Source organism: Lathyrus oleraceus, chromosome 5 (genome assembly GCF_024323335.1).
Source record: "Lathyrus oleraceus cultivar Zhongwan6 chromosome 5, CAAS_Psat_ZW6_1.0, whole genome shotgun sequence".
NCBI classification, from domain to species: domain Eukaryota; kingdom Viridiplantae; phylum Streptophyta; class Magnoliopsida; order Fabales; family Fabaceae; genus Lathyrus; species Lathyrus oleraceus.
The window spans coordinates 544,270,844-544,294,729 of NC_066583.1; positions in this window are offsets into that span (position 1 = coordinate 544,270,844).

The following is a 23,886-nucleotide window of genomic DNA, read 5'->3' on the forward strand; positions in this document are numbered from 1 at the left end:
GAAAGACCTTAAGGCTTTTGTTTTAAAATCGATCCACTTGTTTTTTTTGGAAATCTTTTAACCGAACTACGAGGTTTTGATCCTGTAAAGGTACGTAGGCAATGGTTATCCATCCAAACACAAAAATAATAACTTGTATATTCTTTTCTCATCCCTTCAATCATGTTTGCACAATAAATATTTCATAAACAAATAACATTTCATACAACAAGTTGTGAAAAGGGCTCCCTAGGAGTACCTAGGATGTTTTGGGTGCCTAAAACCTTCCCATTGCGTAATTTACCCCTTACCCAGATCTCTGATCTTTTCATTGGTTTTCTATATGTAAAACTTCTTAGGCTTTTGTTCGCTTTTTAGCCATTCCTTTGGATAAATAAAAGTGCGGTGGCGACTCAATTCTTTGTATACTTTGCTTTTGGTTTAATCAATAAATCATAAAGTGACGAATACACCGCTACAGAAAACTGGCGACTCTGCTGGGGATAAATCCTAGGTGGTTTTGCCTACTTTTCACCCTTGTTGTGTGATATTGTTTATTTGTTATATGACATATTTTTGTACAATTTGGGATTACTGTATTGATTGTAATGCTTGATTTGCTTGATATACAGTTGTTGTTTGCTTGGTGATCTCTGTGAGATGAGTTCTATACCCGAACTCGAGTGCACCTTAGGATAGGAGAATGGCATAGTCCTGTCGACTTGTGTGGAGTATTCCTTAGCAAGTTGACTTGCGAGTCCATTCACTTGGTGGAGGTCATGTTGGATTAATAATGTCACACAAGTTATTTGTGGTTAGGCATTATTCTTTCAATCATGTGCCTTAGAAGCCAAGGACCTTAGTTTACCAAGCCCATCTTGGCCTATTTTTAGGATGTAGTGCGGAGGTCGTTCAGATGTAAGATCTGATGCGATTGTTACGCGATACTACACTCATAAGAGTCTCTCTTGAGAATATTTTTTGAATACGAGTATTCGTTCCTCCGATAATATTCGAAAGATGGGATGATGACTATGGGAACCTCCGGTAGAACATGTTCGGCAGGTTTAAACCCTAGTACACTCCCTTTGGGTGGTTCTTAACCGAGACTCCATGCTCGTGACTCTCAACAAACCCGTGATTCATGGTTGAGTCGTTCAGACAACCTTAATATCATTGGAACCTGGGTGTTGATAAGGTGTAAACCACTATCCACCAAAACGGATGATTGATATTAAGGATGATTGAGCCGGTTCAGGTACCGTTAATATCAATGGAACTTGGGTGTTGATAAGGTGTAAACCATAATCCACCAAAATGGATGATTGATATTAAGGATACTATGAGCTTTCCCATGACCTTTGTCTGGTGTGATTTGCTTGATCCTTGAGTGTGATTGTTGCAATCATGCATTCATCTGCATCCATGTCATCAGAAAAAGAAAATTTTCAAGGAACTTAAAGGGTTTGTTTGCAAAATTTTCAGACATGGAAAGACCAAAAAGGCATACAAAGAAGTACAGCTTTCGACAGCCCGATGTGAAAGAGTTAAGGAATCTGACATCTTATGTACTAGATCCCTTGGGTTTCAAAGCTCGTTATGGGAAGCTTCTGCCTTTGTTGACTACTCAAGTTGATGAAGGGTTGATGAGTACTTTGGCACAGTTCTATGATCCTCTGTATCACTATTTCTCTTTCCCAGACTTCCAGATGTTGCCTACTTTGGAGGAGTATGCTCATCTTGTGGGTATTCCTATTTTGGATCAGGTGCCGTTCAGTGGCTTAGAGAGTATTCCGACTTCTCGAGAGATTGCAGACTTGGTGCACATAGATGAATCCCTGATTAAAGCTCATATGACTACCAAAGGTGGAATTCAGGGTCTCCCTTCTGAGTTCCTCGTTGCTCAAGCTACCGTTTATGGGAAGGCCGGGAGTGAGGATGCCTTTGAGGCTATATTTGTGCTGCTCATCTATGGGTTGGTATTGTTCCCCAATATCGACAAATTTGTGGATGTGAACGCCATTAGGATCTTTTCTGTTCTTAATCCCGTTCTGACTCTGTTGGGTGATGCCTATTTCTCTTTGCAACTGAGGAATGCAAAGGGTGGAGGAGTTATTGTGTGCTGTTTGCCTCTGTTGTATAAGTGGTTTATTTCTCACTTACCGCAGACGGTCGCTTTCAAGGAGAACAAGGGATGTCTACGGTGGTCTACGAGACTTATGTCTCTCACTAATGATGATATCTCTTGGTATGATCGCGTGTATGATACCGTTCAGATCATTGATTATTGTGGTGAATTCCCTAATGTGCCTCTTCTTGGTACATGTGGTGGGATCAACTACAACCCCATCTTAGCACGTCGTTAGCTTGGGTCCCCCCTAAAGGATAAACCTCATAACATTCTGTTAGAAGGTGTGTTCTTTCAGGAGCGTAAAGATCCCCAAGGCCTTAAAGCCAGGATGGTCCGCGCTTGGCGCAATATTCACAAGAAGGGTAGAAATGAATTGGGTCCGAAGAACTGCATTGTTTAGAGTCGTATACTTCTTGGGTCAGACAGAGAGCTTTAGAGTATCTTATGCCCTATGATTATCTGAGACCTACACCGTTGTATGTGGCTGGGCCTTCAACCCTCCCTAACCAAGGCGTAGAGGAGTTGAGAGAAGAAGACCTTTCACGTGCCTGGATCCGTGAAAGAGAAGAGTTGCTTCATCAGCTTAAGGAGAAGGACGCTCTGATCGAGTTTCTCGAGCATCAGGTGATAGATGATCCGAATGATACCTGGACATCTCTGCTTCCTCAGTCTTCCAAGTTTTGGAAGAGGAAGTATGATCGACTTGCTAAGGAGAAATCTGATATGGAAGCAGCATATGAGAGAGAGATCAAGAAGCTTTGTGCATCTCGTCTTCCAGCATCCCGAGCTTCTAGGGATCCATAGGATGTTTATTTTCCTTATCCCTTGTAAATAACCAAAAATGTTGTACTTCTTTGTTTCGAATATATTTGATGAGATATTTTCCATATGAGATTAAATGCTTAAATATTCAAAAATTGCAAATAATGCCCTAAAGGTTCCTTGAAATAAAAACAAAGCATCTGCACGAGCATTGCGTGCATCATTTTGCCTAAGCAGGTGTTGTTCTGGTCTTCTTGTCTGTGGCCTAACTCTGTGCTCTTCATTTATTTTGAAGACAAGCTGACTCACCGGTACTACACTCGAGCCAATTCTGCAAGAGTGATGGATCAGTTAGAACAAGAGAACCGAGAGCTGAAGGAAGAGGTCGCCAGACTGAGCGCTTTGATGGAGCAATTCTTGGCTGCCCAGAATCAACCATCTCAACCTCCTGCAACTCCTCCCCAAAGGACTGTTATATTAGAAGTGGTTGCGTCGACTGTGCCAGCTGCCAGTGCCCATTTCATGCCAAATGCCATGCCAACCGGGTTTCCGTGGGGTATGCCTCCAGGTTTTATGCCTGACATTCCAGCTCCTACTTTTGCTTCCATGCCGACATCTAGCCCGATCCTTGCTGTTCCTCCTCCTGTCGTGCATACCATCCCCATGGTAGACGACACCATCTATCATTCTGAGCCATCTGAGGGCCCAGATGTTAATGAAAAGATGGAAGCTATGAATGATCGATTCCTCGAGCTCCATAAGGAATTGAAGACCCTCAGAGGGAAAGATCTATTTGGCAAATCTGCTGCTGAATTATGCCTAGTTCCCGGTGTGAAGATTCCGGTCAAATTCAAAGTCCCTGACTTTGAGAAGTATAAGGGGAACACCTGCCCTCTCAGCCACCTGGTTATGTACGCCAGGAAAATGTCTACTCAGAATGATAATAATCAACTGCTGATTCATTATTTTCAGGATAGTTTGTCTGGTGCAGCTCTTCGTTGGTATATGAGCCTTGATAGTCAAGCAGTACAAATATAATGTTGATATGGCTCCTGACCGTGATCAACTCAGAGCCATGTCTCAAAAGGACAAAGAGACATTCAAGGAATACGCCTAGAGGTGGCGAGAGCTGGCAGCTCAGATTACTCCTCCGCTGGAAGAGAAGGAGATGACTAAGATCTTTTTGAAGACTTTTAGTTCATTTTATTATGAGCGGATGGTCGCGAGTGCTCCCTCTGATTTCACCGAAATGGTAAACATGGGGATGCGACTGGAGGAAGGAGTCCGTGAGGGACGGTTGACTAAAGATGAAGGCTCTTCTAAACGATATGGGGCGTTTAAGAAGAAAGATGGGGAGGCACATGCTGTGCAATCCCATGCTAAACCTAGAAGACCCTCTGCCAAGAGGAAACCTGTGCGTCACGCCAGCGGTCAGCACCAGGTGGCTCATATAGCACCTATTTTCATAGATAATTCGCAGCAATATCAACAGTCCAATTAGCATCAGCAACAAACTCAGTATCAACAGCAACATCGCCCACAGCAACAGGCTTACCAGCCTCGTGGCACCAGTAATCAGGCCAATTTGAATTATGATAGGAAGAAGATCACTTTCGATCTTATTCCTATGTCATATGCTGAGCTATATCCCTCTTTAATAGAGCGGAAACTGATTACCCCGAGGGATCCTCCGGCTGTACCTGTTAACCCGCAGTGGTGGTACAAGCCCGATCAACATTGTATTTATCATTCCAGTGCTCTGGGTCACAACATAGAGAACTGCTATCCGTTGAAGACCAAGGTTCAAGACCTTATGTGATGCGGCATTCTGAGCTTTGAGGACTCAGGCCCCAATGTTACGAAGAACCCATTGCCCGAGCATGGGAAGTCGGTTAACATGGTCCAGGGGTGCCCTGGTAAATATAAAGTCAAATATGTCAGTCATATTCGACAGTCATTGGTCGAGTTGCATCGTCTGTTGTGTCAGTACAGCTATATGGAGCATGACCATGACAAATGCCGCATTTGCTCCGTCAACAGATTGGGTTATCGCCAGGTACGAAGAGAGCTGCAAGAGCTGTTGGATGAAGGGACCATAGAGATTCTGCAAAACAGAAATGTTGATGAAGATGAACCAGAAGCAAATGTGATTTCTCCTGTGTTCAAAATTCCCGAGCCTGTCGTCATCCGTTATGATGGTAGCAAGCCGAAGGTCTCTCCTTCTTTGGTGATCAAGCCTGCAGGCCCTATGCCTTACTCCTCAGATAAAGCAATTCCCTTCAGATATAATCCTGTTGTTGTTGAAGATGGGAAGGAAGTGTCGTTGCCTTCAACCTCTGTTGTTAATATTGCTGATGTGAGTGGGCTGACCCGTAGTGGTCGTGTGTTTTCTGCACCCCCTAAACCTCACGTTGTTTCCGATTCTGCTGAGCGTCCGGTTGGGACTACGGTGAATGTTCCGAATCCGGCACCTGTTGTCAAATCCTCCTCTGTACAAAAGACTCCTACTTCTTCTGTTGGCCCGAGTGGCGTTGTGAATGAAGAATGTGATGAGATGTTGAGGCTCATCAAGAAGAGTGAGTACAACGTTGTAGACTAGCTTCTACAAACGCCGTCCAAAATCTCCGTGTTATCTTTGCTTCTGAATTCAGAACCCCATAGGGAGGCTCTGCAGAAAGTTTGGGACCTGGCTTATGTTGATCATGATGTCACAATTGAGCAGTTTGATAGTATTGTTGCAAATATTACTGCTTGCAACACTTTGAGTTTCAGTGACGCTGATCTCCCTGAGGAGGGAAGAGACCACAACATGGCTGTACATATTTCTATGAACTGCAAGACTGATGCCATGTCCAACGTGTTGGTGGACACTGGGTCATCTTTGAATGTATTGCCGAAGACCACTCTTTCGAGATTGTCATATCAAGGGCCTCCCATGAGGCAGAGTGGTGTTGTTGTGAAAGCTTTTGATGGGTCACGTAAGACCGTGATTGGGGAAGTTGATCTCCCAATCAAGATTGGACCAAGTGATTTCCATGTTACCTTCCAGGTTATGGATATCCACCCATCTTATAGCTGTCTCCTTGGTAGACCATGGATTCACGAGGCTGGCGCCGTGACATCCACCCTACACCAGAAGCTGAAATTCGTCAAGAATAAGAAACTGGTTGTGGTAGGGGGAGAAAAGGCTCTCCTGGTTAGCCACCTGTCTTCCTTATCATATATTGACGCTGAGGATGAAGTTGGAACGCCATTCCAAGCTTTATCTATTGCTGAGCCGATTGAGAAGAAGTCTCCTTCATTTGCTTCCTATCGTGATGCGAAACTGGCCATTGAATATGGTGCAGTCGTTGGTTTAGGGAAGATGATTGAGCTTGAAGACAATAAATCCCGGGCTGGCATTGGCTATTCTTCTGGGGCATTCAACGAGAAAGGGCTGTTCAAGAGTGGAGGTTTCATCCATGCTGATCAAGCTGAAGAAGTGTAGCACCTCAAATTTGCACCTACCATTTTGTACATTAATTTTCATCATTAGGTCATTAACATTACATGGTCCATTGCATAGCATTGCATTGTCCTTTGCCCAAGTGCAAGTCATCAGACAAGATTAGGTCAACTGGTCAGGAGATCTAGTTGAGCAAGCAAGCAAGTGCATTTTTCAAAGAAGCAAAGCCCTAAAGGTTGATTCATCAAATTCATATGACCTAGGGATCATGTTGAAGTGGTTCGGTCAAAGATTGGATGATCAAAGCTCATCAGTCATTGCACAATGCAGCTGAAACCCTATAAAGTCAACCAAAGTCAACTGCCATTGAAATCATGGATTTGAAGGTGGGAGATGGTTTGAAAGACCTCATTCATGTCCATATAAGTCTCATTTGACATTTCAAAGATCATCATTGAAGAATTTGAGGTCAGATGTAAAGTTTCCAAAAATAGAAAGTGACCTGTAATTTGAAACTGCCAAAAATGGAAAGGTCTTCTCTTCAAATTTACATCATCATACAAGCTTCAAATTAAATTTTGTCCAACATGAAAGTTGAAGATCTTGCTCTCACCTTTCCAAAAAGTCCACGAACATCCATTTCTCATGTGTGGTTGGTAAAATATGATCAAATCATTGTCAAGGAAATTTGAAGTTCAAGCTAGCATAACTTTCACACCACAAGGCCAAATAGAGTGGGGTTTTTGCTACAATCTTGTTTTAACATGCTCTATCATAATCATTCATTGCATTTCATCAAAACTCATCACAAAAATATTGCATTTTCCATGTGGTTTGAATTTGAATTTTGGAGGGAAAAGTTCATTTTGAAAATTAAGCATTTTCCATGCATTCCAACATTGGCATTTGGTTAAAAATGGTATTTGGAGGTGAAATGAACACTAATTCGTGTACTGTAGCAATGCATTACATGCATGAAGGTGAATTGACCAATTAGCACATACACTTGCATTTTCATTAACCATTGCATTTTGCTTAACCTTGATTAGTGAACTTCATTAGGGCATGGTATATAAGGATAATCCTAACTGAATTCATCATTAACAATTCATTTTGTTGAGATCTAGATCAAGTTGCAAAAATTTCCAAAAACTTTCTCTCTCACTTTTCTGCAAATTTCTTCATAGAACTTGCATTGTTCTTCATTGTTCCATCATCCACAAGCATTGTTGAAGGTTTTGGAAGCAAGCATTCAAGGTTTTCGTGCTGTTTCAAGAACTGTTGCATCAAGCATCTTCCATGGCAACTGAGGATTGGAGCTAGATCTTGCATGTTCAACACTCAAATCATCATCCATTCATCCATTCAATAGTTGTAGAACATCTGTTTTTGCTCCTCAAGCCTTGAAAGTCACGAATTCAGTTCTGCCATCACTTGAAGGTAAGATTTCGAACCTCACAATTCATGCAATTAGGATAGGCTTTTGATAGATCTTTCCATGATGAATACACTGAGCTTTGATTTGTTGATTTTCATCAAGAATTAAGAGAGATATCTGGATTTTAAGTTTGGTTGATGAAACTTCCTTTGATCGATTCGTTTGATATGATTAGAATTAGGTCAAATTATTGTTGTATTGTTGATGTGTGATGCAAGATGAATTGATTGATATAATTTTCATGAATTTCTGGACATGTTGGATCTTGGTGATTGATGAACACGATGAACTGTATGAGTTTTCTAGGTTTTCATTTGCCAGAAGCGTTTTGATCCTCATAGGTCGTGTTTTGCATGAAATTTGGTGTTTGTCTCCCATGCCACCAATCACCGCGCGCCACTTCACTTAATGAAACGGCGCGTTTCATTAAGTGAGCGCTGGATTTCAAATTGCTCGCCGGTTCGAGCCTGGACCAGAGCACTTCTTCATATTGCCTTTTGCATTTATTTTCATTGTCTTCACATGTTCATGTCCACTCCATTCATGCATTTTTTTAATTTTTCACTCCATTTAAAAAATCATAACTCTCAAAATAATAATCCAAATCACATGAGACTTTTTGCATTTTGTTCATCATCATGTCTACTTTTTTGTGGATATTTTTCCAGATATTGTGCACGTGTGATTTTTCATGTTGCCTAGGGTTTGCTCATACATGTGTTTACTTGCACCTTGCTTGATATTTTGGTTGTGAAATGGTGATGCTTAATCCAATGAAGCTGAAATTTTACATGCATAAACTAGACACCTTTAGGGATTTTTTGGTATAGAGTTTGTGATTTTATCATGTTTGGTTTGTGAGATATGCTCTGTTAAATGAAGATGTGACAATGTGTGTCACACCATTTCTTGTCCAACTTGTGGATTTTCATTACCATGCCATATGAACTTGAATTGATGTTAATTTTTGCAGGTTGAATCTTCTGTATGTTAAGTTTGATCATGAATTTTGGTGGATTTTTTTAGTGCATTTCCAATTTGATTGAGATCTTCTTTGTTAATTGCTCACTTGTGGACTTTTGATGAGTGTTGAACTTCTATGATTTGTGAAATTCTTGATGTTTATTGGATGGACCTGAAATTTTGCACAGGTGTTCTAGACACATTGAAGTTTGCTATGGCGTTGGTTTGGTTCATTTATCATGTTCCTACTCTGTTTTGTGCTTGAGTAAATTTGATGCATGAGTTTGTGCCCTAATTGAGCTTATATTGACATGCCTTGACTTGATGAATTTAATTGATATGCTTCCCTTTGCCCAAATGACTTGACTTTTGGTGTGATGATCCTTTGATGAGTGCTGTTTAGCCATGATTTTTATTGGGATTTATTGAATTGTTTTTGAGTTGATTTGAATTGGATCCTTCTGTTTGGTTCTATGAGCTTCAAATTGCACACCTTGCACTAAATGCTTTATGAAATGATCTTGGTGAATGATATTGATATAGGACCAATTGGATTGTGTTCTTATTTGCTTGAACTTGATTCTTGATAATTTTCATGTTCTGTTTTAGTTTATTGCTCCCATTTTGACCCTAGGCCTTGTCCTAGTGGTTAGTGCTTAATGTTTGAGCTTTGTTTCAGGTTAAGAGCACAGTTGCTTATACTTGATGATGCTTACTCAATTGGAGTTGATCTATTGATTGTTGATGACTAACCTTGAGTTTGTTTTGTAGGTTTTGATACTTAGGCCTATACCTTGTGGCTTGCACCTTTGTGCCTTGACTGTTGTTTGTTTGTGTACAGTTGTACAGTTAACTGTTGACCATTGTCTGATTGAATTTTGTCTGTCTTGTGTATTGACTGTGTTGGATTGTTTTCAGGTACCTTAGTTGCTATAGTTCATTGTGAACTTGCTTTTGCTTTGCTTGCTAGCTTAAGCACTGAGGTATAACTCTCTGACTCCATGTAGTCTGGAAGACCTGGCCTGTTATTTGGTCAGGCACCTGTCTGAAGTCCTCCTTAAGAGGCAATGTTTGTGTTTGTTTACTTTTGTCCTTGTACATATTCAAAGACCTCCTAAATGAAGAGGAATTGGAAGATACAAGGGATGTGCAATCCATCCCCTGCTATTCTGTGTGTCATCTGCTTTGCTCACATCATTGTGTTGATGCATTGTAGATACTAACCCAAGATCATTGTACATAGTGTCAGTCATAAGTGTAGAAGGGTTCCCACTTTCTGGACCCACACTTTCATTGTCTTGAAGCTCTCCCTGGCCAGGGATAAGAGCTGTGAAGTCTCATCTTCACTTTCCATTCATCTGCTTCACCCTAACTCTCAATGTTAGGGTTAAGAGCAAATCACACCCCATTCTAGTGGCTTGTATGTCGAGGTTGACATGACCCCTTGACTATAGCCCAGCCTTGTGTGAACCCACTTTGTTTGTATATAGTGTGTGCTATTTGTGTGATTGTTTGTTGTTTGCCTGTGCTGATTAGGATAGCTTGCTCCCTGTGTAAGTTAGCTAGAAACCTTAACTTAGGGATCGTATGCATGACAACTTCTAGGCTCGAGTCGTAGTCTCCCTAGTTGTGTCTCCCTTTGTTATCTGGTTAGGCTAGTCCTTTTTCCCTGTGTAGGGGAACTACGTCGCCCTGATCCTCATACCAGATGAGGTACGTAGGCAGGAGATTGAGCTCATCTCTCCGGGCAACCTTTTTGTTTTCAACCCCTTGTGTGCGTTTGTTGTGTGCTCGGAAGCTGATATAAGTCCAGCGATTGGCATTCGGGTTCTAGTGTGGGTTTGTTGGTTCGGACGCTGATGTAAGTCCAGTGATTGGCATTCAGGTTCCATGTTTGCCCATTTTTGTGTGGAGTCTGACGTAAGTCCAGCGATTGGCAGTCGGTTTCCTGTGTGTGTTTTGTTTTGTTTTGCGTGCGTTAGCCGAGCTACGAGTGCTCTGATTCTTCTTCGTCCAAGAAGATACGTATGCATAGGATGCGACATCCTAGCGAGCATGTTTCCCCCTAGTCCCGAACTACGTCGACTCTGATGTCTATGCCTGATAGACTACGTAGGACCAGGATGTGATATCCTGCCGAGTTAGTTTCGTTTGTTTTCCTGTGTCTCTTTCAGCCAGTGTGTGTGTGTGAGCAGTGTTTTAGCAACCTTATTCCTTCCTTTTGTGCGTGGATCCCGTCGAGTACGACGGATGCGTAGGGGGTCTAATACCTTCCCTTCGCATAATCGACTCCCAATCCCATTCTCTTTGGTCGTGAGACCATGTCTTTTCCAGGTTTACTTTGAGCGTTTCCTTTCCCTCTTTTGGGATAAATAACGCACGGTGGTGGCTCTGTTGTTTCGTTTCCTGCCGGTTTTTCGCGTAATGCGACAGCTGGCGACTCTGCTGGGGATACAGAGAAGTTGACCTCTTGCTGGTCCATATTCCCTAAGCGAGTCTCTCCTAGCGCTCTCTAGGTTAGGGTTTGGTTGCGTTTGCTGTTTTATTTATTGCATTCATTCATTTATTGTTTGCATTTATTGTGTGCATTAATGTTTGCATTCATTCATATTCATCTGCTGGCTGTGCTGTGTTCTCTCTGTGGGGTGGGAGTTACTCGAGGTAAAAGGCCCAATACCCAGGCTATGAGTGAAATCTAGGAAACCTAGGAATAGAGTGATTCATGGGAAGCGGGTGGTATGCGCCACTTAGCGGAACATTGATATCACGAGCAGTTCAGACCCTGGTCAGATATTATCGTTACATACTTCGGGTGTGTATATGATGATGTTCTGCGAAAGGTTATTTATGCTGTGTTTCTCTTGACCTTACCCTGGCCTAGATGACACCCGTGAGTGGGGAGGGAATGATCATTACAGGTACAGTTGTTGATTTGTTGGTGACTCTTGGTACCGATGGTGACTATGAATTATGGACATGTATTTCTGGGACGCCAGAGTTTTGTCCGTGGTTTATCAGCGGGTTCCATGATTTTGATGATAACAAAGGATGAAACCAAAAATGGCACCCTAACGAAAAGTTTTTAAGTGTGCAGGATTCTAAGGAAAGAAGGAAGAGATCTAATGACGTCATCAGATACAGAATCATATCAGATACAAATTATCAGAAGATCAGAAGCATCTGAAGTATTAACTCGCTCCAGAAGTTCTAACCCTGAGGAAAACAGCAGAATATCCGAAGCATCTGAAGAAGAAGTATACTCTAGAAGTTCTGCCTCTGAACAACGGCACATCATTTCTAGAAGCTCTCAGCGTCATCTGAAGACTTCATATGAGACTAACATCAGAAGCTCCGAATCTCCATAGCAAGATTCCAAGATTCCCAGAGTCACGCAGACTTTAATAATGGATTTCCTAAAGCAGAAAGAGTAACGTTAAACTTCAAATTCAAATGGAAAGGAACCATATTTGGAAAGAAGTTATTCAGGGAGACAAAGTTGTTTTGGCAAGAAACAACAGAAGGTATGGCATTAATTCCTATTCAAGACAAATTATCTGCCATCAATTTCAACGGCCCTTTCACTCCTATATAAAGGACAGAAATCAACATTGAGAGGCGCGCAAGCATACACTGAAAAACATTCTCTCTCTCTCTCTCAATATTTTCACGAAGCTTTTGCTTAGAACGTGAAACACTTTTGTTCTTACTGTTGTAATACTTTGCTTATCCTAGAAGCACTCTAGATTACATAGTTTTTTGTCTATTGTTTTATTTCCTCAAGTGACTCTGCGCAGTCTGTATACTTGAGAGGACTAAGAGATCTTTCTCTTAGACGTTGGTTGTAAACAATCTTTCAAGATTAGTGGATTAAGTCGTTGTTGAAGGTGAAATCACCTTGGTCGGGTGGACTGGAGTAGCTTTGTGTTATAAGCGAACCAGTATAAATTCCTTGTGTGGTTTTTATTCTTAAAAGCGCTTATTTTCCAAAACAATTCAAACCCCCCCTTTCTTGTTTTTTCTCACCTTCAAAGTAAACAATGTCTGTTACGCCAAGGGGCACCTTCTTGTTATAAGGCTGGTGCCACGTATCAAAGGTCAAAGAGTAACTTTATTTCATGATATGATTCATCGTGAAAGTAAATGCCATGTTGAGGACATGATGACAAAGTCCCAAGCAGAAGGGGGGCATCCGGTAAACCGGGGCAAGTTGTTTGACCGGTTGAGACAACTCAGACTGAGGTCGAGCTTGAATCGGTGCACTTATGGAGTGTTGTCCGGCAAAGTGCTGAGGCTTATTGCGAATAAGAGGAATCGAGGTCGATCCTGCTAAAAAAAAAAAAAAAAAAAAAGAGAAAAAGAAAACAATACAAAAAATGCCTAAACCGAAGACAAGGAAAAAGAAATCAAACGGTCAGGTGGATACTGATTGCCAAGGGGCATTTAAAAAATAAAAAGAATAAGTTGCAGGAACCTCTGATTCTGATGCCTCTCATGGAAAGAACAACTATTAATCTGGTACTTGACAGCCCTCGAGGGGTCTATGAGGTGCGTATTGTGTCAGCATGACTAGTCTGGTCGAAAAGAGCATGCAATTTACTGTAGCAAAGAGTTTATCGACTGTGAAACAATACATTCACTGTTTGAGAAAACTCGTTGTACTTTGGCATAGGCTGCTCGCCGACTGAGACAGTATATGCTGGTTCATACCACTTTGTGGATGTCCAAGATGGATCCGATCAAGTCTGTGCTTGAGAAGCTAACATTGACAGGATGGGTTGCGAGAAAGCAAAAGAATGTTTCCTGATTTATAACGATCTCAGAGAGCAGTAAGGGGGAGTGTAATGTCTGGTTATCTCACTCAGCAACCCATTGAGGATTATCAACCAAGGAAGTTTGAGTTCCCTGATGAGGATATCTCAAGGTACTCCAATCGAAAGATTGAGGGTAACCGATCCCGGAGGAGGGGCCTGACCTTGAATCCGAACGGATTCTGATGTCTGATGGGGAAGTTAAGGTGAATGAGTTAGTGTTTCCCAGATAACCGTCGAATGCACCAATAATGGTGGCCAAGTACGAAGCTGGTATCCTGGGTATTGACCCTCGGGATGTGCATCTACTGGGGCAATGTCTTCCTCACAGGTGTATGGGAGGGAATCGGTGCTATCGTTTGAAAAGGCTGAGTGGATAAGGACTCGGCATGACGCGTTGAACCCGATTGAGAAGAAAAGAGGCTGACAGTTACTTGTCATGGGGCAGTTGTACCCAGTGGATGAAGCGTGTTGTTGACCGAGAAGTGTGACCTCGTGCGTACCACGTGGGAGAACTGGTATTGAAAAGGATCCTTCCTCCTCAAGACGATCGTGGGGCAAATGGATAGAGAGTTATGGATCCCATTCGTGGTCAAGAAGGTTTTCTCAGACCAGGCCGTGTTGTTGATGACCACGGATGACGACGATTTTCCATCCCCAGTGAATGCGGACGCAGTTAGAAGATACTTCGTAAAATTGACCCGCTGGACAAAAAGAATAAAAGAGTCCAGGCAAAAAGGGCATCCCGGCGAACCAAAAAACAGAAAGAAAAGGTTCGGGCAAAAGTTAGGGATAAGAAAAGAAAAGAACTGTACACCCGGCAAGTCGAAAACCCCACAAGGGTGACTTGGGCAAAAAAGGGTATCCCGGTGGACTGAAAACCCGAAAGGGCGGTCCAGGCAAAAGAGGGATTGAACGAACAACTGCGTCCAGCATGATCGTTTGAACTTTGGAAGAGACACCTGGATAAACTCTGGTGGAGATCGATCGGAAGCGTCTTATTCAGAAGACAGGAAGTGCGGAAAGTCTTGAAGAAATATGAGGTGTAACCGAGTTAGAACCTGATGAGATCACGGTTTCACATTGCCATTAGGATAGAATTTTTCCTTTTATGCGCAATCACCTCTTTTCAGGGTTTGCTTCCTGTATGTTGCTCGGTTTTGAGCCACCTTCTTGTCTCAGTCCATAAAGTGCGTGTTCAGTCAAATAAATTTTGTTTTTATTTTCATTACCGCTTTGATTGCGAAAACATCCGTTTATTTTGATAAAGGATACTTGCATTTTTGAAACATGGAGGTCCCTTCCGATGCATGCTCATAAGACTGAAATCTGGAAATCTTAGTCGGAAGTTTGAGTGACTTAGGTGTTGAAATGTTGGCACGCCTGGGGCACGCCTAGGGCATGCTTTTATCTAACGATCCCTTGCGAAGGTGCTGTTAGACATCTTCATTCACTGGCAAGCTGTGGTGGGAAGCCTTTTGGGAAAAAGAAATCCCTGCAGAGTCCAACCAGGGGCAAGGGATAGAAAGACGGTGAAGAATTACGACGACGATCCTGGAAAGTTAATCAATAAGACTCTTCAAAGTCTGATAACTGGAAATTTTGTATGAATCCCAAGAGTTCGATCTCCGTGGAGCATGGAGGAGTCGGGAATGCAAGATGATGGAGCAGAAAAGTCCAGAAGAGTCTGGGAGATTATTAAAAGTGGAAAGTCGACACTGTGGTTGGATTGTGAATACTAGTGTTTGACGAGTCGACAGGCGTCCCATGTCAAATAAGCCGTATCTCCCCAGTGGGTTTGAGGGTGTTGTCTCCCCAGCATATGTCAAGATCAGGATTTCCTCAGCCGGGTTGAGCGTGATGCCCAACAGATATTCCCCCAGCAGTCTTAGAAGTGGGCCGAATCCCCAGTTGAGTGTCCAGCAGGTGATTCCCCAGTTAAGTTTCCCACTGAGTCGGAAGGATGTTGTATCCCCAGCAAAGTGAGCTTGTTTCCCCGAGTGGAGCGGGTTCAGTGAAAATATCTCCAGCAGAGTTTATCCTACGTGTGGATTGGTTGGATCTCCCCAGCGAGTTGCCCTGCTGATTCCCCAGTGGAGTTGCGTTGATTGTTTCCCAAGCAGAGTCCCCGAGTGGATTGGATTTGATAAAGGAGGTTCCCCAGCGGAGTCTATCCGCTTTCCTCGGCAGTGGTGCTATTTCTCCCGCATGAGTGAGAAGTTGGTGCTCTCGTCGCAGAGTACTCCTCAAGCAGAGTCTCCCCGCAAGGCTGGAGTACCTTATAAGTGTGCTCCCCAGCCGGAGTGTTCATTTTTTGCATTTTTGCATATAGTGATCATTGCATCCTCAAATTGCGTAGCATTTCCATTCAATATGGAGCATTACGCCATAGAAAAATTCAAACATATGCATTCATGTGTTGGAACCTAACCAGACCATCCCCTGCAGAGGCGGATCTTTGTTCAACATCTGTACGACACGTTTGCTACAGTTGCTCCTGACAGCGTTCAGGATTGATAATCCCCACAGAGGTTTATTTCTTCATCCGTTGGTGAAAGGAAAGCCTATTTTCTCCCCAGTGAGACGCCCAACAAGTGGGTAGCCTTGCCCGGACATATGTAGATGTCATCTTGTGATACCGGTCAGTGTCCTGTCAGCACTCGCGTGTGTTGTTTGTTTGGTGTCGGTAAACACCATCTTTCGGTGTAAACATCGAGTCCCATTCCCAGTCATTCGTCATGTCTGGTCCTCTTTGTTTGGTGTCGGTAAAACATCATCTTTCGATGTTCGTAACGTCGTCCTTCTTCCCCAGAAGTTTTCCACCTCTCCGTTGGTGACGGTAAGCGTTGAGTTTTTCCTATGCGTCCGCTGACGTATAGTTGATTGTTCCCCACAGGCCATTTGTTAATACCTGTTGATTCCCCACAGGATTACCTCTCCGTTGGTCTCGGTAAACGTTGAGTTTTTTCCATTCGTCCATTGACGTATGGTTGTATCTCTCTTTCCATTCATTTATTAATGATTGGTTACCTCTCCGTTGGTTTCGGTAAACGTTGAGTTTTTCCTAGTCGTCCGTTGGCCTCTAGTTGAACATCCCCTCAGAGTCTTCCCATTCATCTGTTGATGTCTGGTTTACCTCTCCGTTGGTTTTGGTAAACGTTGAGTTTTTCCCAATCGTCCGTTGACGTTTGGTTGTGTTGACCTTTCCCCCAGTGGATTCACCTCTCCGTTGGTTCCGATAAACGCTGAGTTTTTCTCAGTCGTCCGTTGACGTCTGATTGTATCCTAGTCCCCAGTAATTCATTAATGTCTGGTTGATTCCCAGCCAGAATCCCCATTAGAGTCGTCGTTAAACGTCCTATTCGGTTTCCGGTTGTTGTACCCCTTCCTTAGTGAAGTTTTCTCCTTCTCCGTTGGTGTCGATAAACGTCGAGCTTCTCCCTTTCGTTCGTTGACGTCTGGTCGAGTTTTCTCCTTCTCCGTTGGTGTCGATAAACGTCGGGCTTCTCCCTTTCGTCCGTTGACGTCTGGTCGAGTTTTCTCCTTCTCCGTTGGTGTCGATAAACGTCGAGCTTCTCCCTTTCGTCCGTTGACGTCTGGTCGAGTTTTCTCCTTCTCCGTTGGTGTCGTTAAACGTCGAGATTCTCCCTTTCGTCCGTTGACGTCTGGTCGAGTTTTCTCCTTCTCCGTTGGTGTCGATAAACGTCGAGCTTCTCCCTTTCGTCCGTTGACGTCTGGTCGAGTCTTCCCATTCATCCGTTGATGTCTGGTCTCCTTCTCCGTTGGTGTCGATAAACGTCGAGCTTCTCTCGTTCGTCCGTTGACGTCTGGTCGAGTCCTCCCATTCATCCATAGAGATTCTGCAAAATAGAAATGTTGATGAAGATGAACCAGAAGCAAATGTGATTTCTCCTGTGTTCAAAATTCCCGAGCCTGTCGTCATCCGTTATGATGGTAGCAAGCCGAAGGTCTCTCCTTCTTTGGTGATCAAGCCTGCAGGCCCTATGCCTTACTCCTCAGATAAAGCAATTCCCTTCAGATATAATCCTGTTGTTATTGAAGATGGGAAGGAAGTGTCGTTGCCTTCAACCTCTGTTGTTAATATTGCTGATGTGAGTGGGCTGACCCGTAGTGGTCGTGTGTTTTCTGATTCTGCTGAGCGTCCGGTTGGGACTGCGGTGAATGTTCCGAATCCGGCACCTGTTGCCAAATCCTCCTCTTACAAAAGACTCCTACTTCTTCTGTTGGCCCGAGTGGCGTTGTGAATGAAGAATGTGATGAGATGTTGAGGCTCATCAAGAAGAGTGAGTACAACGTTGTAGACTAGCTTCTACAAACGCCGTCCAAAATCTCCGTGTTATCTTTGCTTCTGAATTCAAAACCCCATAGGGAGGCTCTGAAGAAAGTTTTGGACCTGGCTTATGTTGATCATGATGTCACAATTGAGCAGTTTGATAGTATTGTTGCAAATATTACTGCTTGCAACACTTTGAGTTTCAGTGACGCTGATCTCCCTGAGGAGGGAAGAGACCACAACATGGCTCTACATATTTCTATGAACTGCAAGACTGATGCCATGTCCAACGTGTTGGTGAACACTGGGTCATCTTTGAATGTATTGCCGAAGACCACTCTTTCGAGATTGTCATATCAAGGGCCTCCCATGAGGCAGAGTGGTGTTGTTGTGAAAGCTTTTGATGGGTCGCGTAAGACCGCGATTGGGGAAGTTGATCTCCCAATCAAGATTGGACCAAGTGATTTCCATGTTACCTTCCAGGTTATGGATATCCACCCATCTTATAGCTGTCTCCTTGGTAGACCATGGATTCACGAGGCTGGCGCCGTGACATCCACCCTACACCAGAAGCTGAAATTCGTCAAGAATAAGAAACTGGTTGTGGTAGGGGGAGAAAAGGCTCTCTTGGTTAGCCACCTGTCTTCCTTCTCATATATTGACGCTGAGGATGAAGTTGGAACGCCATTCCAAGCTTTATCTATTGCTGAGCCGATTGAGAAGAAGTCTCCTTCATTTAGGGAATGTGGTGCAGTCGTTGGATTAGGGAAGATGATTGAGCTTGAAGACAATAAATCCCGGGTTGGCATTGTCTATTCTTCTGGGGCATTCAACGAGAAAGGGTTGTTCAAGAGTGGAGGTTTCATCCATGCTGATCAAGCTGAAGAAGTGTAGCACCTCAAATTTGCACCTACCATTTTGTACATTAATTTTCATCATTAGGTCATTAACATTACATGGTCCATTGCATAGCATTGCATTGTCCTTTGCCCAAGTGCAAGTCATCAGACAAGATTAGGTCAACTGGTCAGGAGATCTAGTTGAGCAAGCAAGCAAGTGCATTTTTCAAAGAAGCAAAGCCCTAAAGGTTGATTCATCAAGTTCATATGACCTAGGGATCATGTTGAAGTGGTTTGGTCAAAGATTGGATGATCAAAGCTCATCAGTCATTGCACAATGCAGTTGAAACCCTAGAAAGTCAACCAAAGTCAACTGCCATTGAAACCATGGATTTGAAGGTGGGAGATGGTTTGAAAGACCTCATTCATGTCCATATAAGTCTCATTTGACATTTCAAAGATCATCATTGAAGAATTTGAGGTCAGATGAAAAGTTTCCAAAAATAGAAAGTGACCTGTAATTTGAAACTGCCAAAAATGGAAAGGTCTTCTCCTCAAATTTACATCATCATACAAGCTTCAAATGAACTTTTGTCCAACATGAAAGTTGAAGATCTTGCTCTCACCTTTCCAAAAAGTCCAATAATATCCATTTCTCATGTGAGGTTGGCAAAATATGATCAAATCATTGTCAAGGAAATTTGAAGTTCAAGCTAGCATAACTTTCACACCACAAGGCCAAATAGAGTGGGGTTTTTTGCTACAATCTTGTTTTAACATGCTCTATCATAATCATTCATTGCATTTCATCAAAACTCATCACAAAAATATTGCATTTTCCATGTGGTTTGAATTTGAATTTTGGAGGGAAAAGTTCATTTTGAAAATTAAGCATTTTCCATGCATTCCAACATTGGCATTTGGTTAAAAATGGTATTTGGAGGTGAAATGAACACTAATTCGTGTACTGTAGCAATGCATTGCATGCATGAAGGTGAATTGACCAATTAGCACATACACTTGCATTTTCATTAACCATTGCATTTTGCTTAACCTTGATTAGTGAACTTCATTAGGGCATGGTATATAAGGATAATCCTAACTGAATTCATCATTAACAATTCATTTTGTTGAGATCTAGATCAAGTTGCAAAAATTTCCAAAAACTTTCTCTCTCACTTTTCTGCAAATTTCTTCATAGAATTTGCATTGTTCTTCATTGTTCCATCATCCACAAGCATTGTTGAAGGTTTTGGAAGCAAGCATTCAAGGTTTTCGTGTTGTTTCAAGAACTGTTGCATCAAGCATCTTCCATGGCAGCTGAGGATTGGAGCTAGATCTTGCATGTTCAACACTCAAATCATCATCCATTCATCCATTCAATAGTTGTAGAACATCTGTTTTTGCTCCTCAAGCCTTGAAAGTCACGAATTCAATTCTGCCATCACTTGAAGGTAAGATTTCGAACCTCACAATTCATGCAATTAGGATAGGCTTTTGATAGATCTTTCCATGATGAATACACTGAGCTTTGATTTGTTGATTTTCATCAAGAATTAAGAGAGATATCTGGATTTTAAGTTTGGTTGATGAAACTTCCTTTGATCGATTCGTTTGATATGATTAGAATTAGGTCAAATTATTGTTGTATTGTTGATGTGTGATGCAAGATGAATTGATTGATATAATTTTCATGAATTTCTGGACATGCTGGATCTTGGTGATTGATGAACACGATGAACTGTATGAGTTTTCTAGGTTTTCATTTGCCAGAAGCGTTTTGATCCTCATAGGCCGTGTTTTGCATGAAATTTGATGTTTGTCTCCCATGCCACCAATCACCGCGCGCCACTTCACTTAATGAATCGACGCGTTTCATTAAGTGAGCGCTGGATTTCAAATTGCTCGTCGGTTCGAGCCTGGACCAGAGCACTTCTTCATATTGCCTTTTGCATTTATTTCCATTGTCTTCACATGTTCATGTCCACTCCATTCATGCATTTTTTTTTAATTTTTCACTCCATTTAAAAAATCATAACTCTCAAAATAATAATCCAAATCACATGAGACTTTTTGCATTTTGTTCATCATCATGTCTACTTTTTTGTGGATATTTTTCCAGATATTGTGCACGTGTGATTTTTCATGTTGCCTAGGGTTTGCTCATACATGTGTTTACTTGCACCTTGCTTGATATTTTGGTTGTGAAATGGTGATGCTTAATCCAATGAAGCTGAAATTTTACATGCATAAACTAGACACCTTTAGGGAATTTTGGTATAGAGTTTGTGATTTTATCATGTTTGGTTTGTAAGATATGCTCTGTTGAATGAAGGTGTGACAATGTGTGTCACACCATTTCTTGTCCAACTTGTGGATTTTCATTACCATGCCATATGAACTTGAATTGATGTGAATTTTTGCATGTTCAATATTCTGTATGTTAAGTTTGATCATGAATTTTTGTGGATTTTTTGAGTGCATTTCCAATTTGATTGAGATCTTCTTTGTTAATTGCTCACTTGTGGACTTTTGATGAGTGTTGAACTTCTATGATTTGTGAAATTCTTGATGTTTATTGGATGGACCTGAAATTTTGCACAGGTGTTCTAGACACATTGAAGTTTGCTATGGCGTTGGTTTGGTTCATTTATCATGTTCCTACTCTGTTTTGTGCTTGAGTAAATTTGATGCATGAGTTTGTGCCCTAATTGAGCTTATATTGACATGCCTTGACTTGATGAATTTAATTGATATGCTTCCCTTTGCCCAAATGACTTGACTTTTGGTGTGATGATCCTTTGATGAGTGCTGTTTAGCCATGATTTTTATTGGGATTTATTGAATTGTTTTTGAGTTGATTTGAATTGGATCCTTCTGTTTGGTTCTATGAGCTTCAAATTGCACACCTTGCACTAAATGCTTTATGAAATGATCTTGGTGAATGATATTGATATAGGACCAATTGGATTGTGTTCTTATTTGCTTGAACTTGATTCTTGATAATTTTCATGTTCTGTTTTAGTTTATTGCTCCCATTTTGACCCTAGGCCTTGTCCTAGTGGTTAGTGCTTAATGTTTGAGCTTTGTTTCAGGTTAAGAGCACAGTTGCTTATACTTGATGATGCTTACGCAATTGGAGTTGATCTATTGATTGTTGATGACTAACCTTGAGTTTGTTTTGTAGGTTTTGATACTTAGGCCTATACCTTGTGGCTTGCACCTTTGTGCCTTGACTGTTGTTTGTTTGTGTACAGTTGTACAGTTAACTGTTGACCATTGTCTGATTGAATTTTGTCTGTCTTGTGTATTGACTGTGTTGGATTGTTTTCAGGTACCTTAGTTGCTATAGTTCATTGTGAACTTGCTTTTGCTTTGCTTGCTAGCTTAAGCACTGAGGTATAACTCTCTGACTCCATGTAGTCTGGAAGACCTGGCCTGTTATTTGGTCAGGCACCTGTCTGAAGTCCTCCTTAAGAGGCAATGTTTGTGTTTGTTTACTTTTGTCCTTGTACATATTCAAAGACCTCCTAAATGAAGAGGCATTGGCAGATACAAGGGATGTGCAATCCATCCCTTGCTATTCTGTGTGTCATCTGCTTTGCTCACATCACTGTGTTGATGCATTGTAGATATTAACCCAAGATCATTGTACATAGTGTCAGTCATAAGTGTAGAAGGGTTCCCACTTTCTGGACCCACACTTTCATTGTCTTGAAGCTCTCCCTGGCTAGGGATAAGAGCTGTGAAGTCTCATCTTCACTTTCCATTCATCTACTTCACCCTAACTCTCAATGTTAGGGTTAAGAGCAAATCACACCCCATTCCAGTGGCTTGTATGTCGAGGTTGACATGACCCCTTGACTATAGCCCAACCTTGTGTGAACCCACTTTGTTTGTATATAGTGTGTGCTATTTGTGTGATTGTTTGCTGTTTGCCTGTGCTGATTAGGATAGCTTGCTCCCTGTGTAAGTTAGCTAGAAACCTTAACTTAGGGATCGTATGCATGACAACTTCTAGGCTCGAGTCGTAGTCTCCCTAGTTGTGTCTTCCTTTGTTATCTGGTTAGGCTAGTCCTTTTTCCCTGCGTAGGGGAACTACGTCGCCCTGATCCTCATACCAGATGAGGTACGTAGGCAGGAGATTGAGATGATCTCTCCGGGAAACCTTTTTGTTTTCAACCCCTTGTGTGTGTTTTTTTGTGTGCTCGGAAGAGAATATAAGTCCAGCGATTGGCATTCGGGTTCTAGTGTGGGTTTGTTGGTTCGGACGCTGATGTAAGTCCAGTGATTGGCATTCAGGTTCCATGTTTGCCCATTTTTGTGTGGAGTCTGACGTAAGTCCAGCGATTGGCAGTCGGTTTCCTGTGTGTGTTTTGTTTTGTTTTGCGTGCGTTAGCCGAGCTACGAGTGCTCTGATTCTTCTTCGTCCAAGAAGATACGTATGCATAGGATGCGACATCCTAGCGAGCATGTTTCCCCCTAGTCCCGAACTACGTCGACTCTGATGTCTATGCCTGATAGACTACGTAGGACCAGGATGTGATATCCTGCCGAGTTAGTTTCGTTTGTTTTCCTGTGTCTCTTTCAGCCAGTGTGTGTGTGTGAGCAGTGTTTTAGCAACCTTATTCCTTCCTTTTGTGCGTGGATCCCGTCGAGTACGACGGATGCGTAGAGGTGCTAATACCTTCCCTTCGCATAATCGACTCCCGATCCCATTCTCTTTGGTCGCGAGACCATGTCTTTTCGAGGTTTACTTTGAGCGTTTCCTTTCCCTCTTTTGGGATAAATAACGCACGGTGGCGGCTCTGTTGTTTCGTTACCCGTCGGTTTTTCGCGTAATGCGACAAGAAGCTGCTGCTATCTTGGAAGAGGATGCAGAGGACTTGAGCAACTTCGTCATCCCTGGTGGTGTCTGCCATAATTGGGTCGTTGTGGATGTTCCTACGGTCATTCATAAGTCAGCGTAATATGTTCACTTTGTTCAAAACCCTTCTCCCATGCCAAAAGGAGAAGTGATGACATTGTTGTTAGCATATATACAATGATATTTCATTCAATTAATGCATTGTTAAACATTTGTTTTTCCATTTGTTTTCACTTTTTGCTTTTGCATGAAATCGGTGATCACAAAAAACCCTAAAAACAAACAAGAATAAAAGCAATCTTTTTCATCTACATAATGGTTTGCTTGTTTAAATTCTAAAGTTTTATTATCAAAAATCAT